This window comes from Symphalangus syndactylus, chromosome 13, assembly GCF_028878055.3.
Source record: "Symphalangus syndactylus isolate Jambi chromosome 13, NHGRI_mSymSyn1-v2.1_pri, whole genome shotgun sequence".
Taxonomy (NCBI): Eukaryota; Metazoa; Chordata; class Mammalia; order Primates; family Hylobatidae; genus Symphalangus; species Symphalangus syndactylus.
In genome coordinates this window covers 33,238,683-33,254,502 of record NC_072435.2, presented here as the reverse complement: position 1 = coordinate 33,254,502, position 15,820 = coordinate 33,238,683, and the positions used below count along the sequence as shown (strand labels likewise).

Below are 15,820 nucleotides of genomic sequence, written 5' to 3'. Positions count from 1 at the left end.
AGGCCCTTTATGGGTTTGATTGTACGTGAAGTTCATAAATTGATGGAGAGAAGGAGCACCTTGACGGTATTTACTCGTACTCTCCTATGTCATGGATTTCCTCTCCACGTTCCCAAGGGTTCTTTCCTATTCTTAGAAATGTTTTGTGATTTTGCTTCAGACACAGTTTGTCTACTTCTTGTAAGCATTGTTCTTAGATTGCTGGCTTTATATCTATGACTGCCTTGCTCATCTGCCCATCCATCTATCTGTCCATCCATCCATCCATCCATCCATCCCTCCATCCACTTGCTCATCTGCCCGTCCATCCATCCATCCATCCATCCATCCATCCATCCATCCATCCATTCATCCATTCATCCATCCATCCATCCATTCATCCATCCATCCCTCCATCCACTTGCTCATCTGCCCATGCATCCATTCATCCATCCAGCCATCCATCCATCCATCCCTCCATCCACTTGCTCATCTGCCCATCCATTCATCCATCCATCCATCCATCCATCCATCCATCCATCCATTCATCCGGTCCATTCACCACCCACCCATCTATTATCTATCCATCCATCCATCCATCCATCCATCCATCCATCCATCCATTCCTCCAACCATTCATCCACTCATCCATTCATCCATTCACTCACCCATCCATTCATCCACTCACCCATTCATCCATTCACTCACCCATCCATCCATCCACTCACCCATCCATCCATCCACTCATCCAATCACCCATCCATCCATACATCCACTCATCCATCCATCCATCCACCCAGACATCAATCCATCCATCCATCCATCCTTCTATCTGCTCTCCCAACAATCCACACACCTGTCCCTCCATCCCTTCCAACCACTCACCTACCAACCTTCTCATCCATCTATCCACCCATCCATACATCCACTTATTCATTCATCCATCCCTCCACCCACCCATTCATTCACCCATCCACGTATCCATTCATCTCTCCATCTATCCGTGCGTCTGTCATCTAATATAAGAGAGATGTTTTGAAGTATTAAAAGTGATTATTTTGTAGAATAGGGGACAGGGATTGTGTTTTCTTCACTCACTGCTACCTTATTAAATGCTTACTAGTCTAAAAGCCCTGCAATTGATTCCCTTCAATTTTCCAACTCTATAATTGCAGCATCTGCAGATAATGACGACTTGTTGCCTTTTGCCAATAATTAGACCAGTTATTGCTCTTAACCTTGTTATAGCAGGAACTTCCAGAACAGTGTTCAGTGACGCAGCTGAATATGGTCAGCCCAGTCTCATTTCTGATTTGAGTGGAATGCCTCAATTGTTTTACTGCAGAGGATAATTATATAATTGTTAATACTCTTGACCTTCCTGTCTTTAGCCTCACTGAGTAAATGGGGTGTGATCATGAAATCTTGATTGTCTCATAGATGCAAGAGACATAAATGACATTTGTCTGTGTATAATGACAGCAGATTTATTTTGCTAAGCTGTTAAGCTCTTAAAAATAAGCCTTTAAGCCCCCGCCTCAATTTTCAAGCAGAGTGGAATGTTATTTTGTTGCTTCTGGCCAAGTGTCGATATTCATTTTAGGGCAGCTCTTCATGGAAAGTCTGGTGGACTATAGGTCTGGATACTTGCCGGCCCCTGTGTCATCACTAAAGTTGGGATGCGTTTCAGAACCACCCTGTACCACAGTGAACAGAGACAAATGGCCTTAGGGAGCAGGACCCATGGGGACCCTCTGGGGCTGTTTCTTGTGCCCTGAGAGAGGCCCTAGATTTGGGACAGTCTGATTTATTTCCCCCTGCTTTTTTTTTTTTTCTGGGTGATGCTACCCTGGTTTCTGTGTTGAAATATGACCCTAGTGTGAAGGTCGCGGTCTCAGACCATCTTGTTTCTGGTATGTTAAGAAACAGAAAAACACCTTTTAGGACACAGTGTTAACCATTGAGGATACATATCAGTGTTCTGGAAAAACAAAAACAAAAACAAAACAATCTGTACCACGACTGTGGTTTTCATCAGGGTGGGCTGCCTTTCTGATCCATAACCCTGTGTGGCTTGATGGAGACCATGTTTTGTAACTTGCAAGGGCATCTGCAATAGCCGCTGGTCCTCTTGGTGAAAGGCGAGGACCCACATTAGGTCTAAGCTGGCTGGAGTCGATGCAAAACTCTCGCATGCTTTGGAAAAAGCACGTGATCTTTCGACGAAAATGCAAACGTTGACCGGGTGCAGTGGCTTATGCCTGTATTTGCAGCATTTGGGGAGACTGAGGCAAGCGGATCGCTGGAGTCCAGGAGTTTGAGACCAGCCTGGGCAGCTTGGTGAAACCCCATCTCTACAAAAAATACAAAAATTAGCCGGGTGTGGTATTGCATGCCTGTAGTCCCAGCTACTTGAGAGGCTGAGTTGAGAGGATTGCTTGAGCTCAGGAGGTAGAGGCTGCAGTGAGCTGTGATCGCGCCACTGCACTCCAGCCTGGGCAACAGAGCCATACCCTGTCTTAAAAAAAAAAAAAAAAAAGAATGCAAATGCTTGCTTGATTGTTCAGCTGGTATTTAACACACAGTTCTTTCTTCCAGAAGGACTGTCCAGCAACAAATAGTGAATTTGTTAATTTTTCACACCAAACCTACTAAAAATAACCGGAAAAGGTATATGCTGGAAAACTCAGTGTTCTAGAAACATTCATGTTTGCCATCCCAAGAGCAAAAGTCATGGAATGCCTCATGCTTAGTGTTAAGAGGAAAGAATTCCACACAGCCTGTGGCTAGCTTTTCTTATTTCATTGGTGTCCAAGACAAGATTTGAACTGTTTACTAAAGGAAATTAGCATCATAAGTCTCCTCTGGCATGTGTTTCCAGCATCCAAGTGGAGCTGCTGGGATCTTGCTGAAGAGTAGCAAAATTGGCAGGGCGAGTAGGGCATTGGTTTTTACATCAGCTTAAAGAATTTTTTTTATCAGCCATTTTTGCAATTTGGAAAACTGTTTGGAGTAGGGGTGTATGGAGATGAAATTGGGCTGTTTCTAGGACTCACCTCCTCCTTCAGGCATTTTTTTTTTTTGGAAACAGGGTCTGGCTCTGTTGCCCAGGCTGGCGTGCAGTGGCGTGATCATGGCTTACTGTAGCCTTGACTTCAAGCAATCCTCCCACTTCAGCTTCCCGAGTAGCTGGGACCACAGGTGTACACCATCGCGCCTGGCTAATTTTTATATTTTTTTTGTAGAGATGGGGTCTCACTATGTGGCCAGGGATGGTCTTGACCTCTCAGGCTCAAGCAACTCTTCTGCCTCGGCCTCCCAGATTGCTGGGATTACAGGCAGGAGCCACTGTAGTTGGTACTCAGAGTTTTTTTTTCTTTCCCTTGAGACGGAGTCTGTCTCTGTTGCCAGGCTGGAGTGCAGTGGCGATCTTGGCTCACTGCAACCTCCACCTCCTAGGTTCAAGCCATTCTCCTGCCTCAGCCTCCTGAGTAGCTGGGACTACAGGCACATGCTACCACGCCCAGCTAATTTTTTTTTGTATTTTTAGTAGAGATGGGGTTTCACCATGTTGGCCAGGATGGTCTTGATCTCTTGACTTAGTGATCCTCCCACCTTGGCCTCCCAAAGTGCTGGGATTACAGGCGTGAAGCACCGCGCCTGGCCGATCTTCAGACGTTTTTAATTTTCCTTTTTTAGTGTTACACCAGCCATTTGAAAAATGAGACTTCCCCCTAACCTTGTGTCAAACTCAGAGACGTCATCTTGGCTTTGATGTGGTGGAGGAAAGGGGCTTCTCATTCCGGGACGGGGTTTCTCCATCTGGGTCCTGCGGACACTGGGGCTGGATTGTTCTCTGGGGTGGGGCCGTCCTGGGCAGTGCGGGTGCTGAGTAGCATCCCTGGCTTCCACCCACTCCATGCCAGGAGCGCCGCCCCCGAGGCATGGCAAACACAAATGTCTCCAGACACTGTCAGGTGTCTCCTGGTGGGCGGAATCGCCTCCATTCGAGGACCCCTGGACCAGGGTGCTGGAATGGGGGTGAGGGGCACTCTGCAATTATTCTCTGCTCTTTTTTTGAGGCGGGGGAATGGAAACCAAGAGCCCAACGTCAGCCTTGTGGCTCTGTGGCTTGACACTGCGGTGCTACCAACAAAAACCACGTCCCTAGACTTGGGGGACCAAGGAATCTGGGGGAATATGGTGATAGTCATTTAATGAGGATGGGTTTATGTATTACTCAAGTGCTGGGCTGGGGAGTCAGGACATAGCCATAGAGAAGAAAACAGACAGGTCCTTCCCTCTTGGAAGCCCCTCGTGAAACACCTAATTGGTGACATGGTACACCGGAGAATCACAGAGTGTCACTCAAGCATTTTGGCTTGGTGCTGGGGGGAGGGGTGGTGGGCCAGGCACTCAAGCACCCCGAAGCTGATCTGGAGAAAGTGTCGGGGAAGGGGAACATCAGCGTTTCTCCTTGAGGATCATCTTACACCCATGATAGCAACTGGCCCACAGTAACATTGATGGAGCGAGTGTCTTCTTGTGGCTCAGCCACTCAATAGCTGTGTGACCATGGGCAGGTTACTGAACCTCTCTGTGCCTCAGTCTTCTCCTCTGTAAAATGGTAACATCTAGGATTGTTGGGGGAAATAAATGGTTAATAATTGGAATAGTGCTGGGTGCATAGGAAACTCTAAGTGTTACATAGCATGTGGCCACAGCCTCCCCTCTCCCCTCCTCTCTCCTCTGTCCTCTTTGCTGCTGCCCTGCTGCCTTGATGGGATACTCCCCTCTCTGTCTCTGTCTGTCTGACTGTCTGTCTGTCTCTTTCTCTCATCCCCTTTTCTTTCCTCTGTTCCCCCACCCCCACCACTGATGCAGTTTGGACCAAGTTTTCTTCACCCGGCTAATTTAGAGACAAGCAGAACCTGGATATTTATTTATTTATTTATTTTTTTTTTTTTTTTTTTTTTTTTTTTTTTTTTTTTTGAGACGGAGTCTCGCTCTGTTGCCCAGGCTGGAGTGCAGTGGCGCGATCTCGGCTCACTGCAAGCTCCGGCTCCCGGGTTCACGCCATTCTCCTGCCTCAGCCTCCCGAGTGGCTGGGACTACAGGCGCCCGCCAACACACCCGGCTAATTTTTTGTATTTTTAGTAGAGACGGGGTTTCACCGTGTTAGCCAGGATGGTCTCGATCTCCTGACCTCGTGATCCGCCCGCCTCGGCCTCCCAAAGTGCTGGGATTACAGGCTTGAGCCACCGCGCCCGGCCTGAACCTGGATATTTATTGGGGGTTTGGGGGACTTCCTTACAGCCCTAGGTCTCTGTGAAAAGGGCCCTGGATTATCTCTGCAAAAGCCCACCTGCTATTGGTTAGCCAGAGCTGTCTCCACTTTCAGACACCAGCTTCATCCAAACACTCTTTGTTGTATTTGTAACCACTGTGCATTTCCTTGGGATGCACATCTTATGGCTTCTTGGCCCCTTCGTCCAGGGTGCACTGCCTGGACCATCGCCCTCCAGCAGAGACAGTGTCTTTCTTTGTGTGTTCTCCTTCCTCTGGTTGAGATGTGGCTTGGTCACCTGGAGTGGGGCCGTCAGCAAGTCGCCTCGGCTTCGTGAAGGCTCGCTGTCCCCATGGCGGAAAGCTCGGCCACACACCCTGATGTCTCGACACCTTTGAGCTGCCCATGAATGGGTTTTCAGAGCTTTCCGTGTTTACTTCACTGCACGCCTCTGTTTGTGCTCTGGGGAAATTCTTGGCAGAGGAAAAGCCAAGTGGAAAACAGCCCTGCTTGGTGTCAGGGCTTGAGGTTGAGGGAGAAAGACTGAAACAGAGATTTGCATGACCTGGTTTGCGCATGTGACAAGACTTTGTCTTTAAAAAAAGAAAAAAAATTGGCCTGGTGTGGTAGCTCACTCTTGTAATCCCAGCACTTTGGGAGGTTGAGGCAGGCAGATCACGAGGTCGAGACCATCCTGGCCAACATGGTGAAACCCCATCTCTACTAAAAATATAAAAATTAGCTGGGTGTGGTGGTGTACGCCTGTAGTCCCAGCTACTGGAGGCTGAGGTTGGAGAATGGCTTGAACCTGGGAGGCAGAGGTTGCAGTGAGCTGAGATCGTGCCACTGCACTCCAGCCTGTGTGGCAGAGAGAGACTTGGTCTCAAAAAAAAAAAAATTTTTTTTTTTTTTGTTCCAGTCTATTCTGGTGGCTTAGAGGAGGGAAGATGGGAAATTTTGGGTTTAATAGAGTAACATCCATCAGGTTAAGGGCTTTGAAGCACCTGGGAACATCCATAAGTCACTATTGAGCACCAGCTATATACAGTTATTGAGTATGTATTGTCTCCCAGGCACATGGTCCATATAACAATCTTTTCACAGAGCTAGGATTTGAACCCACAGTCTCTCTGGCTTCAGAACCCTAGCTTTTCCTGCTATACTCTGCCTTACAGAGGAAGGGAACTTTTGTACTAGGTTTTGAAGGGTGAATAGGAGTTCGATGAAGAAGCAGCACATTCTGTGCCAAACTTGGCTTCCTGACCCTCCTAGAATTGGCCAGAAGCCAATATCTGGAGGCCAAAATTGGGTCACTAGGGTGACCAACTCATCACAGGGCCCTGGATTATCTCTGCAAAAGCCCACCTGCTATTGGTTAGCCAGGACCATCACAGTGCACCCAGGTAACCCTACGTTTCACCCCAAAGCAGAATTTTACACCAGAGCCTGGACACCGATTGAATTTTCTTTAACTCATTTCTGTCAATGGTTACCTCCAAAAATGCTCCCTTGTGTCTTTATGCTGGGCTTCTTTCTCTAGATACTTCCATTTCTTGGTTTGGGTGAAAATCAGATGAGGTAATTAAGGCTCGTGAGATGTAAAGTGTAGTGCGTGGCACATGATAACCTCTTTAGTTTTAGCCAGTTGTTTTTTGTTTGTTTGTTTGTCTTTGAGACAGAGTCTCACTCTGTCACCCAGGCTGGAGTGCAGTGGCGCAGTCTCAGCTCACTGCAACCTCTGCCTCCCAGGTTCAAGCAATTCTCCTGCCTCAGCCTCCCGAGTAGCTGGGATTACAGGTGCACGCCACCACACTGGGCTAATTTTTGTATTTTTAGTAGAGATGGCATTTTGCTATGCTGGCCAGGCTGGTCTCAAACTCGTGACCTCAGGTGATCCACCCTCCTCGGTCTCCCAAAGTGCTGGGATTACAGGCACGAGCCACAGCACCCAGCCAGTTTTAGCCAGTTTTTCATTGGCCTCCCTCTTTGCCTTTTTTGCAAGGGAGCTGGCCTCCCTGTCCCTGGAGTAAGCAGGCTTTCTTATACCTATAGCTTCCTCTAAGGAAGCGTAGTTACCTCCAGCCTGGCCCTCCCCAAAGACATAGCTGTTTCCTCCACCAAGAGCAAGGAGTGGACATAATCACCGCCAAATAGGGAAGCCAGGCTGGACATCGTGGTTCGTGCCTGTAATCCCAGTACTTTGGGAGGTCGAGGCGGGAGGATCACTTGAGGCCAGGAATTCAAGACCAACCTGGGCAATGTAGCAAGACCCTGTCTCTAAACAAATAAAAAAATTAGCCAGCTGTGGTGGCCCATGGCTGTAGTCCCAGCTACTCCGGAGGCTGAAGCAGGAGGATTGCTTGACCCCAGGAGTTTGATGCACAGTGAGCTACAGTCACACCACTGAACGCCAGCCGGGACAACAGAGCAAGACCCTGTCTCTTAAAAAACCAGAAAATAAGGAAGCCAGATGGGTGCTGGAGGTGGGGGACACGTGTCAAATGTCAGACCTCTATCTGAGTAAGGAAATAGGTTCAGAGTTAGGATTAAGGGCCAAGACAGCTCGAGGTCATCAGAGGCCAGGAATTTCCATACAGGCTGGGGTCCAAAGTGCCAAGCTGGGCTAGATAGATGTTGGGGAAGAGTCTCTGTCGCCTTCTTTCCTTCTCTGTTAATACTATCAGCTGAGCATGGGTCACTCCTGATTTTTTTTTTTTTTTTTTTTTAAACTGAGGACATAGGTTCACAGTGTCTTCTAGCTTTCAACCCACCCCAGACTCTGACTTAGCCTTTCCTAAATGGTGTTGTGCAGAAAAATGAAAAAATTGTTAGGAGGATCATGGGCCTGGTGGATAACTGTAAACAGTGGGTGCTCAATATATCGTGGCTTGTGGATCTTCCCAGCTGCTTCAGAACCCCAAGTCTGCTGTATAATTGTACTTGATCCCGACAACAGCCCTGCCAGATGAGTGTTACTATGATTCCTGTGTCCTGGCAAGTGGAAGGGGGGCCTGGAGTAGCTGAATTGCCTAGAGAAGGGGACATAGCTAGAAAGGAAAAGTTGAAACTCAGTGTGATGCCAGAGTCCATGCAAACTTTATCCTAAAAGGAGGGATCTCTTTTTTTTTTTTTTTTTTTGAGACGGAATCTCGCTCTGTAGCCCAGGCTGGAGTGCAGTGGTGCGATCTCAGCTCACTGCAACCTCCGCCTCTCAGGTTCAAGCGATTCTCCTGCTTCAGCGTTCCAAGTAGCTGGGATTACAGATGTGAGCCACCACAACCGGCTTATTTTTGTATTTTTAGTAGAAACGGGGTTTCACCATGCTGGCCAGGCTGGTCTCGAACTCCTGACCTCAGGTGATCCGCCTGCCTCGGTCTCCCAAAGTTCTGGGATTACAGGCATGAGCCACTGCACCCTGCCTCCTCCTCCTCCTCCTCCTCCTCCTCCTCCTCCTCCTCCTCCTCCTCCTCCTCTTCCTCCTCCTCCTCTTCCTCCTCTTCCTCTTCCTCCTCCTCCTCTTCTTCCTCCTTCTTTTCCACCTCCTCTTCCTCTTCTTCTTCTTTCTTCTTCTTCGATGGGGTCTCACTCTATTGCCCAGGCTGGAGTGCAGTGGCACAATCTCAGCTCACTGCAACCTCTGCCTCCTGGGTTCAAGAGATTCTCCCACTTCAGCCTCCCGAGTAGCTGGGATTACAGGTGCACAACACCACAGCCGGTTAATTTTTGTGTTTTTAGTAGAAATGGGGTCTCGCCATGTTGGCCAGGTTAGTCTCAAACTCCTCACCTCAAGTGATCCGCCCACCTTAGCCTCCCAAAGTGCTGGGATTACAGGCATGAGCCACTGCGCCCGGCCTGGTGAAGACCTTCTTGCCGGTGGGGACTCTGCAGAGTCCTGACACGGAGCAGGGCATCACATGGCGAGGGGGCTGAGAGTGTCAGCTCAGGTCTCTCTTCCTCTTCTTATAAAACCACCAGTCCCGCTCCTATGATAAACCATTAATCCATGAATGGATTAATCCACTTATGAGGACAGAGCCCTCATAATCACCTCTTAAAGGCCCCACCTCTCAATGCTGCCACATGAGGAATTACATTTCAACATGAGTTTTGGAGGGGGAAAATATTCAAATCATACTATTATGTTACCAGTAAAATTTAAAATATAGGAATAATAATGGCCAATGTGTGGCAGGCTTACCAAATACTAGACCCTGTGCTAAGTGTTTTATATCTGTTATTTTATTTAATTTTCTTGGTCACTGCATAACATATGTTCTGTTAGTCCCAGTTTTTCGAATGGGCATAACAAGACCGAACCTACCTAGCGTTGGCACAAGTTGTAAAAATAGGATTCGTGGCCGGGCACGGTGGCTCACATTTGTAATCCCAGCACTTTAGGAGGCCAAGGCGGGAGGATGACCTGAGGTCAGGAGTTCGAGACCAGCCTGTCCAACATGGCAAAACCCCGTCTCTACTTAAAATAGAAAAATTAGCCAGGCGTGGTGGCGCGCCTGTAGCCCCAGCTCCTTGGGAAACTGAGGCAGGAGACTCGTTTGAACCCGGGAGGCGGAGGTTGCAGTGAGCCAAGATCGCGCCACTGCACTCCAGCCTGGGCGACAGGGCGAGACTCCGTCTCAAAAATAAAATAAAACAAAAAAATAGGATTCACTTTTGCCACCAACTTGAAAAGGAGGCAAACACAAGATTACTCATCTCTGGAGAGGAGGCATTCAGATTTGCCTACTCAGCATTCCTGGAGATAGAACCAGATTTTGCATGGGTTAGAATCATATTTTGCTTGAGAAGCCACTCAGACCTCGTTGTGTGGACTCTATTCCCAGAGCCAGCTTCCTTTATTCCTTCAGACTCTTATGATTGGCTGGTCTGAGCCAATCAGCTTTCTTAATTCCTCCAGCCTCCATGATTGGTTCAGGGGTGGGCATGGGACCCCAGAGGGTTCCATAAGATTCAGTTCTGGGACTTTGGTGGGAGTGATAGAAAGAGAGACTTTTCCTTGGTACATCTTCCTCCAGGAGCCACCATGTAGAGACCACCTGTCTCAGACTTCTGACATCATAGAAGGAAGCAGGACTGAGAAAAGGAAAGGGAGAGAGATGGGGTCCCCATGACGTCATTTGACACCTGGATCTAGCTGTACCTGAAAGCATCCTTGTCCTATGACTTGTTAGTTAAATGAGCCAGCAATTGTTCTTTTCTTTTTTTTAATTTTCTTTCTTTCCCTTCCTTCCCTCCCTCCCTCCTTTCCTTCCTTCCTTCTCTCTCTCTCCCCTTCCCTTCCCTTCCTTCCTTCCTTCTCTCTCTCTCTCCCTTTCCTTCCTTCCTTCCTTCCTTCCTTCCTTCCTTCCTTCCTTCCTTCTCTCCCTTCCCTTCCATCCTTCTCTCTCTCTCTCCCTTCCCTTCCCTCCCTTCCTTCCTTCTTTACTTCCTTCCCCCTTCCTTCCTTCCTTCTCTTTCTCTCTCCCCTTCCTTCCTTCCTTCCTTCCTTCCTTCCTTCCTTCCTTCCTTCCTTCCTTCTCTCTCCCTTCCCTTCCTTCCTTCTCTCTCTCTCTCTCCCTTCCCTTCCCTTTCCCTCCTTCCTTCCTTCCTTCCTTCCTTCCTTCCTTCCTTCCTTCCTTCCCTCCCTCCCTCCCTCCCTCCCTCCCTCCTTCCTTCCTTCTCTCTCTCCCTCCCTCATCTCTCTCTCTCTCTCTGTAAAACTGAGCTTTCTGTTCTCACAAACTGAGAGAGGTCTTGCTAATCCAAAGCATGACAATCAGAGCAACGTGTGAAGCCCAAAGAGCTGCAGAACTCCCCTCCATGGCTTCCAGCCCCGGGGGTGGTCAGTGGAAGTAACTGGAGCCTGGAGCTTCAGAGGCCAGTGTGGAGGTTGGAAAGGTTGTGGTCAGGAGAGAGGAATATATCTGGTCCCTGCAACAGACACCCCTGCAGTTTTATCCTGAATCCTGGGTAATTTCCCCAGGTCCTGGGAAGCCTAACAAAGCCCCTACTCAGATGTTGGATTGCAAGTCCTTTTTGTTTGTTTGTTTTTTAAATCCACTTTAAATATGTCTGAAAACCACACACAGAGTGACTGCTGCACAGAAGAGCAAATGGTTCATGCCTTCTTTGCTGCCACCAACAAGCCAGTTACCTACTTCTCTGACATGGGACCCTTGGCTGGAGCTCACTGGCTGCCTTCCTGCCACCTCTAAGCCTCTGCACTTGCTGTTCCCTCTACCTACGTGCTTTTCCCTGTGATCCTTCCTCATATGATTTCCTCAGATTATCTTTGCTCAAACAACAGGCAAGGGCTGGGCCTTAATCTCACACCTGTAATCTCAGCACTTTGGGAGGCCAAGGCAGGTGGATCACCTGGGGTCAGGAGTTGGAGACCAGCCTGGCCAACATGGAGAAACCCCATCTGTACAAAAAATATACAAAAAATTAGCCAGATGTGGCGGTGGGTGCCTCTAATCCCAGGCACTTGGGTGGCTGAGGCAGGAGAATCACTTAAACCCAGGAGGCGGAGGTTGCAGAGAGCCGAGATCATGCCACTGCACTCCAGCCTGGGCAACAGAGCGAGACTCCGTTTCATAAAAACAAAGAAACAAACAGAAAAAACCAACAAAACAAAAAACAAGAGGCAAGAAGTTCAGTGTGCAGAATCTCTGAGAAAAACTCATTGTTGTTAACTCCAGGTCTGCCCTTTTTGAGCAGGGTGACATTAGGCAACTGATTTGATTTCTTTTAGATGAAATTTCCTCACTCCCTGCTTATTCAACCGCAGTACTGAGGACATTTGGAGCTGGATTATCTCTCTGGTGGTGGCTGTCCTGGACATTTTAGGGTGTTGAGTAGCATCCCTGGCCTCTCCCCACTAGATACCAGTAGCACTCCCACCCCATACCGGTTGCGACAACCAGAAATGTCTCCAAGACACTGCCACATGACCCCCGGGGGCTCAGAATTTCTCCCCTTCCCCCTGTGTTTTCCTATGGAGGTGGAACATGTTTATTTCTTTGCTCACCATTCTGCAATCTCTCTTCCCCCACCACAAGGCAGGGACTCTTCTATCTCTGTCACCATCCTCCCATCCTCCCACGGTGGAGAGAGCTCTGGGGACTCTCCTGAGCAGCGGATTCTTGGGTGCCACGTTCTGTTCCATTCCTGGGGATTTATCTCTCTGCTGAGTGATGGGTACATGAGAACTCTCTGTATCACCCTTGCAACTTTTCCGTTTTGTTTTTACAAAAGAAAAAAAAGAAGGCCGTGCACGGTGGCTCATGCCTGTAATCCCAGCACTTTGGGAGGCCAAGGCGGGTAGATCACAAGGTCAAGAGATTGAGACCATCCTGGCTAACATGGTGAAACCCCGTCTCTACTAAAAATACAAAAAAAAAAAAAAAAATTAGCCGGGCATGGTGGCGGGCACCTGTAGTCCCAGCTACTTGGGAGGCTGAGGCAGGAGAATGGTGTGAACCCTGGAGGCGGAGCTTGCGGTGAGCCGAGATCGTGCCACTGAACTCCAGCGTGGGCGACAGAGCAAGACTCTGTCTCAAAAAAGAAAGAAAGAAAAAAGTAAAAGGTGAGAGATATCACCCGATGACTGCTACTGAAACACTCTGTGGCTGGGAGAGGAAAATACCAGGAAGGGTGAATGTGGTCGGTTGAATGATGCCTTTCCCTTCCCCTAGAGATGCCCACATCGTAATCCCTGTCACCTGTGAATTTGGTACCTCACTTGGCACAAGGCTCTTTGCAGATGTGATTAAGTTGAGGATCTTGAGATAGGGGGATGATCCTAGATTATCTGGTGCACCAGATGCCATCACAGGGATCCTTTTCAAGGAAAGAGGGAGGCGAGAGATTGAAGTGCTATGGCCAAGAAAAAGGGGCAGCCTTAAAAGCTGGATTCTCTCTGGAGCCTCCAGAAGGAACCAGCCTTTGTGACATCTTGATTTTAACCCTGTAAGACTCATTTTAGGCTTTTCACCACCAAAACTGTAAGAAAATAGGCAGGGCATGGTGGTTCATGCCTGTAATGCCAGTGCTTTGGGAGGCCAAGGTGGGATGATTTCTTGAGGCTAGGAGTTTGAGACCAGTCTGGGCAACATAGCAAGACCCCATCTCTAAAAAAAAAAAGAAAGAAAAATTAGCTGGGCTTGGTGGCACACATCTATATTCCCAGCTACTTGGGAGGTTGAGGTGGGAGGATTGCTTGAGCCCAGGAGTTCGAGGCTGCAGTGAGCCACGATTGCACCATTGCACTCCAGCCTAGGCAACAGAGTAAGATCCTGATGCAAGAGAAAATAATGAATGTATGTCATTTTACATTTGTGGGCATTTGTGACAGCAGCAATGGGAAATGGAAACAGAAACCCAGCATCTGGGCCTGGAAACCACCTCTGGGCGGGTCTCTAGCCAGGGGCCAACAGGAGTCGGAGTAGGGGCTTGGTGAGAGGTGGATACAGGGCCCCAGCATCCTGGTGGCATTGCTGTGGCTTCTGGGGACACCTGCAGTGGCTCCCTTAGACCGTGGCGGTTTGTTCCTTCCTAGACATCCTGGATACAAGGGGCCTGTACTTTCGAACCCAGAGCCCAGGGACATCCCCCGTGGTTCCCTGTTATCCTCTGGATGTCTGTCCTGCTACTATGCACTTCTCCCCAACTCCTGGTACACAGTGGGAGTTCAGGGGCCGTCTCATTTGTACCGCATAACATCACGGAGGTTCAAGACGCCATGCAATATTCTGTTTAGGATTTCAGAGGCACAGTCAGTTACATCCATCTTCTTTTTGTCTTTGAGACAGAGTCTTGCTCTGTCACCCAGGCTGGAGTGCAATGGCACGATCTCAGCTCACTGCAACCTCTGCCTTCTGGGTTTAAGCGATTCTCTTGACTCCGCCTCCCAAGTAGCTGGGATTACAGGTGCACGCCACCATACCTGGCAAATTTTTTGTATTTTTAGTAGAGATGGGGTTTCACCATGTTGGTCAGGCTGATCTCGAACTCCTGACCTCAGGTGATCTGCCCGGCCTGGCCTCCCAAAGTGCTGGGATTACAGGCGTGAGCCACCGTACCCGGCCTGCTTCCATCTTCTTAGCCACTTTTCCCTCAGATGAGACCATGAGATTAGGAACCTGTTTCAATTCCCATCAGAATTTCCCAACAGAGCTGGGGCTTTGTGATTGGAATATGTTCAGAGAAAGAAGCAGAAATGAAGGATGTTATCAGAAAAGGAGGCTCAGGGCTGGGTGTGGTGGCTCACGCCTGTAATCCCAGCACTTTGGGAAGCCAAGGTGAGTGGATCACCTGAGGTCAGGAGTTCGAGACCAGCCAGGCCAACATAGTGAAACCCTGTCTCTACTAAAAATACAAAAATTAGCCAGGCATGGTGGCGCACGCCTGTAATCCAAGCTACTCGGGAGACTGAGGCAGGAGAATCGCTTGAACCCGAGAGGTGAAGGTTGCAGTGAGCCAAGATCATGCCACTGCCCTCCAGCCTGGGTGACAGAGCAAGACTCCGTCTCAAAATAAATAAATAAATAAATAAATAAATAAATAAAAGAAAAGGAAGCTCGGTAGTTTTTAGGGGCTGCTGGCATTTCCAAGCTTTAGGCATTTTGCTTTGAGTCTTTTTCTGTCTTTCGAGTCATCCTGAAGTGGAACTGAGAGAGGACTGAGTGGGTGGAGGGGGTGGTGATGGGGACGGCTGTCTGCTCTGCTGGAATTGAGAGTCTGGGAGATCATTGTGGTGTTTTTGGAGTGATTCTTAACCCCAGATATAGACAGTGACACAAGGGGCATAAATACGAGGAACAGTGACCTTCCCTGGTGTCCTTGTTTGAAGCATTTGACCATCTGGGCGAGGCCTGGGAGCGTCTGAACTGGCTGGTGCTGCCATGAACAAGCACAGACTCAGAGCCCGTGGTCCTGGGTTCGAATCCTAGTTCTTCCACTTCTTTGCTGTGTGACCTTTGTCTACAAAAAATAAAAATTTAGCCAGGCACAGTGGCGTGTGCCTGTAGCCCCAGCTACTCGGGAGGCTGAGGCAGGAAGATCCATTTAGCCCAGGGGTCGAGGCTGCGGTGAGCTGTGATTGCACCACTGCACTCCAGCCTGGGCAACAGAACCAGACCCTGAAGAAAGAAAGAAAGAAGGTGGGGAGACAGGGAAGAAGGAAGGAAGAAAGGAGGGAGGGAGGGGGGAAGGAAGGAAGGAAGGAAGGAAGGAAGGAAGGAAGGAAGGAAGGAAGGAAAAAAAAGGGAGGGAGGGAACAAGGAAGGAAGGAAGGAGGTGGGGAGGGAGGGAAGAAGGAAGGAAGGAAGAAGGGAGGGAGGGAAGGAAGGAAGGAGGAAAGGAAGGGAGGGGAGGAAGGAAAGAGGAAGGAAGGAAAAGGAGGGAGGGAGGAAGGGAGGGAGGGAAGGAAGGAAAGGGAGGGGAGGAAGGAGGGAGGGAGGGAGGAAGGGAGGGAGGGAAGAAGGAAGGAAAGGAGGGAGGAAGGAAAGAAGGAAGGAAGGGAAGAAAAAAAGGGAAGGGAAGGACCTTTGGAAC

General features: G+C 49.0%; 1 protein-coding gene and 1 pseudogene across 3 annotated transcripts in view; both read left to right on the top strand.

Moving 5' to 3' along the window:
* INSR (insulin receptor) overlaps window positions 1–15,820 on the top strand; it is a 175,271-nt gene that overhangs the window by 59,379 nt on the left and 100,072 nt on the right. The gene's annotated exons all lie outside the window — the stretch shown is intronic.
* LOC129461254 (uncharacterized) lies at window positions 3,968–5,675 on the top strand (annotated as a pseudogene).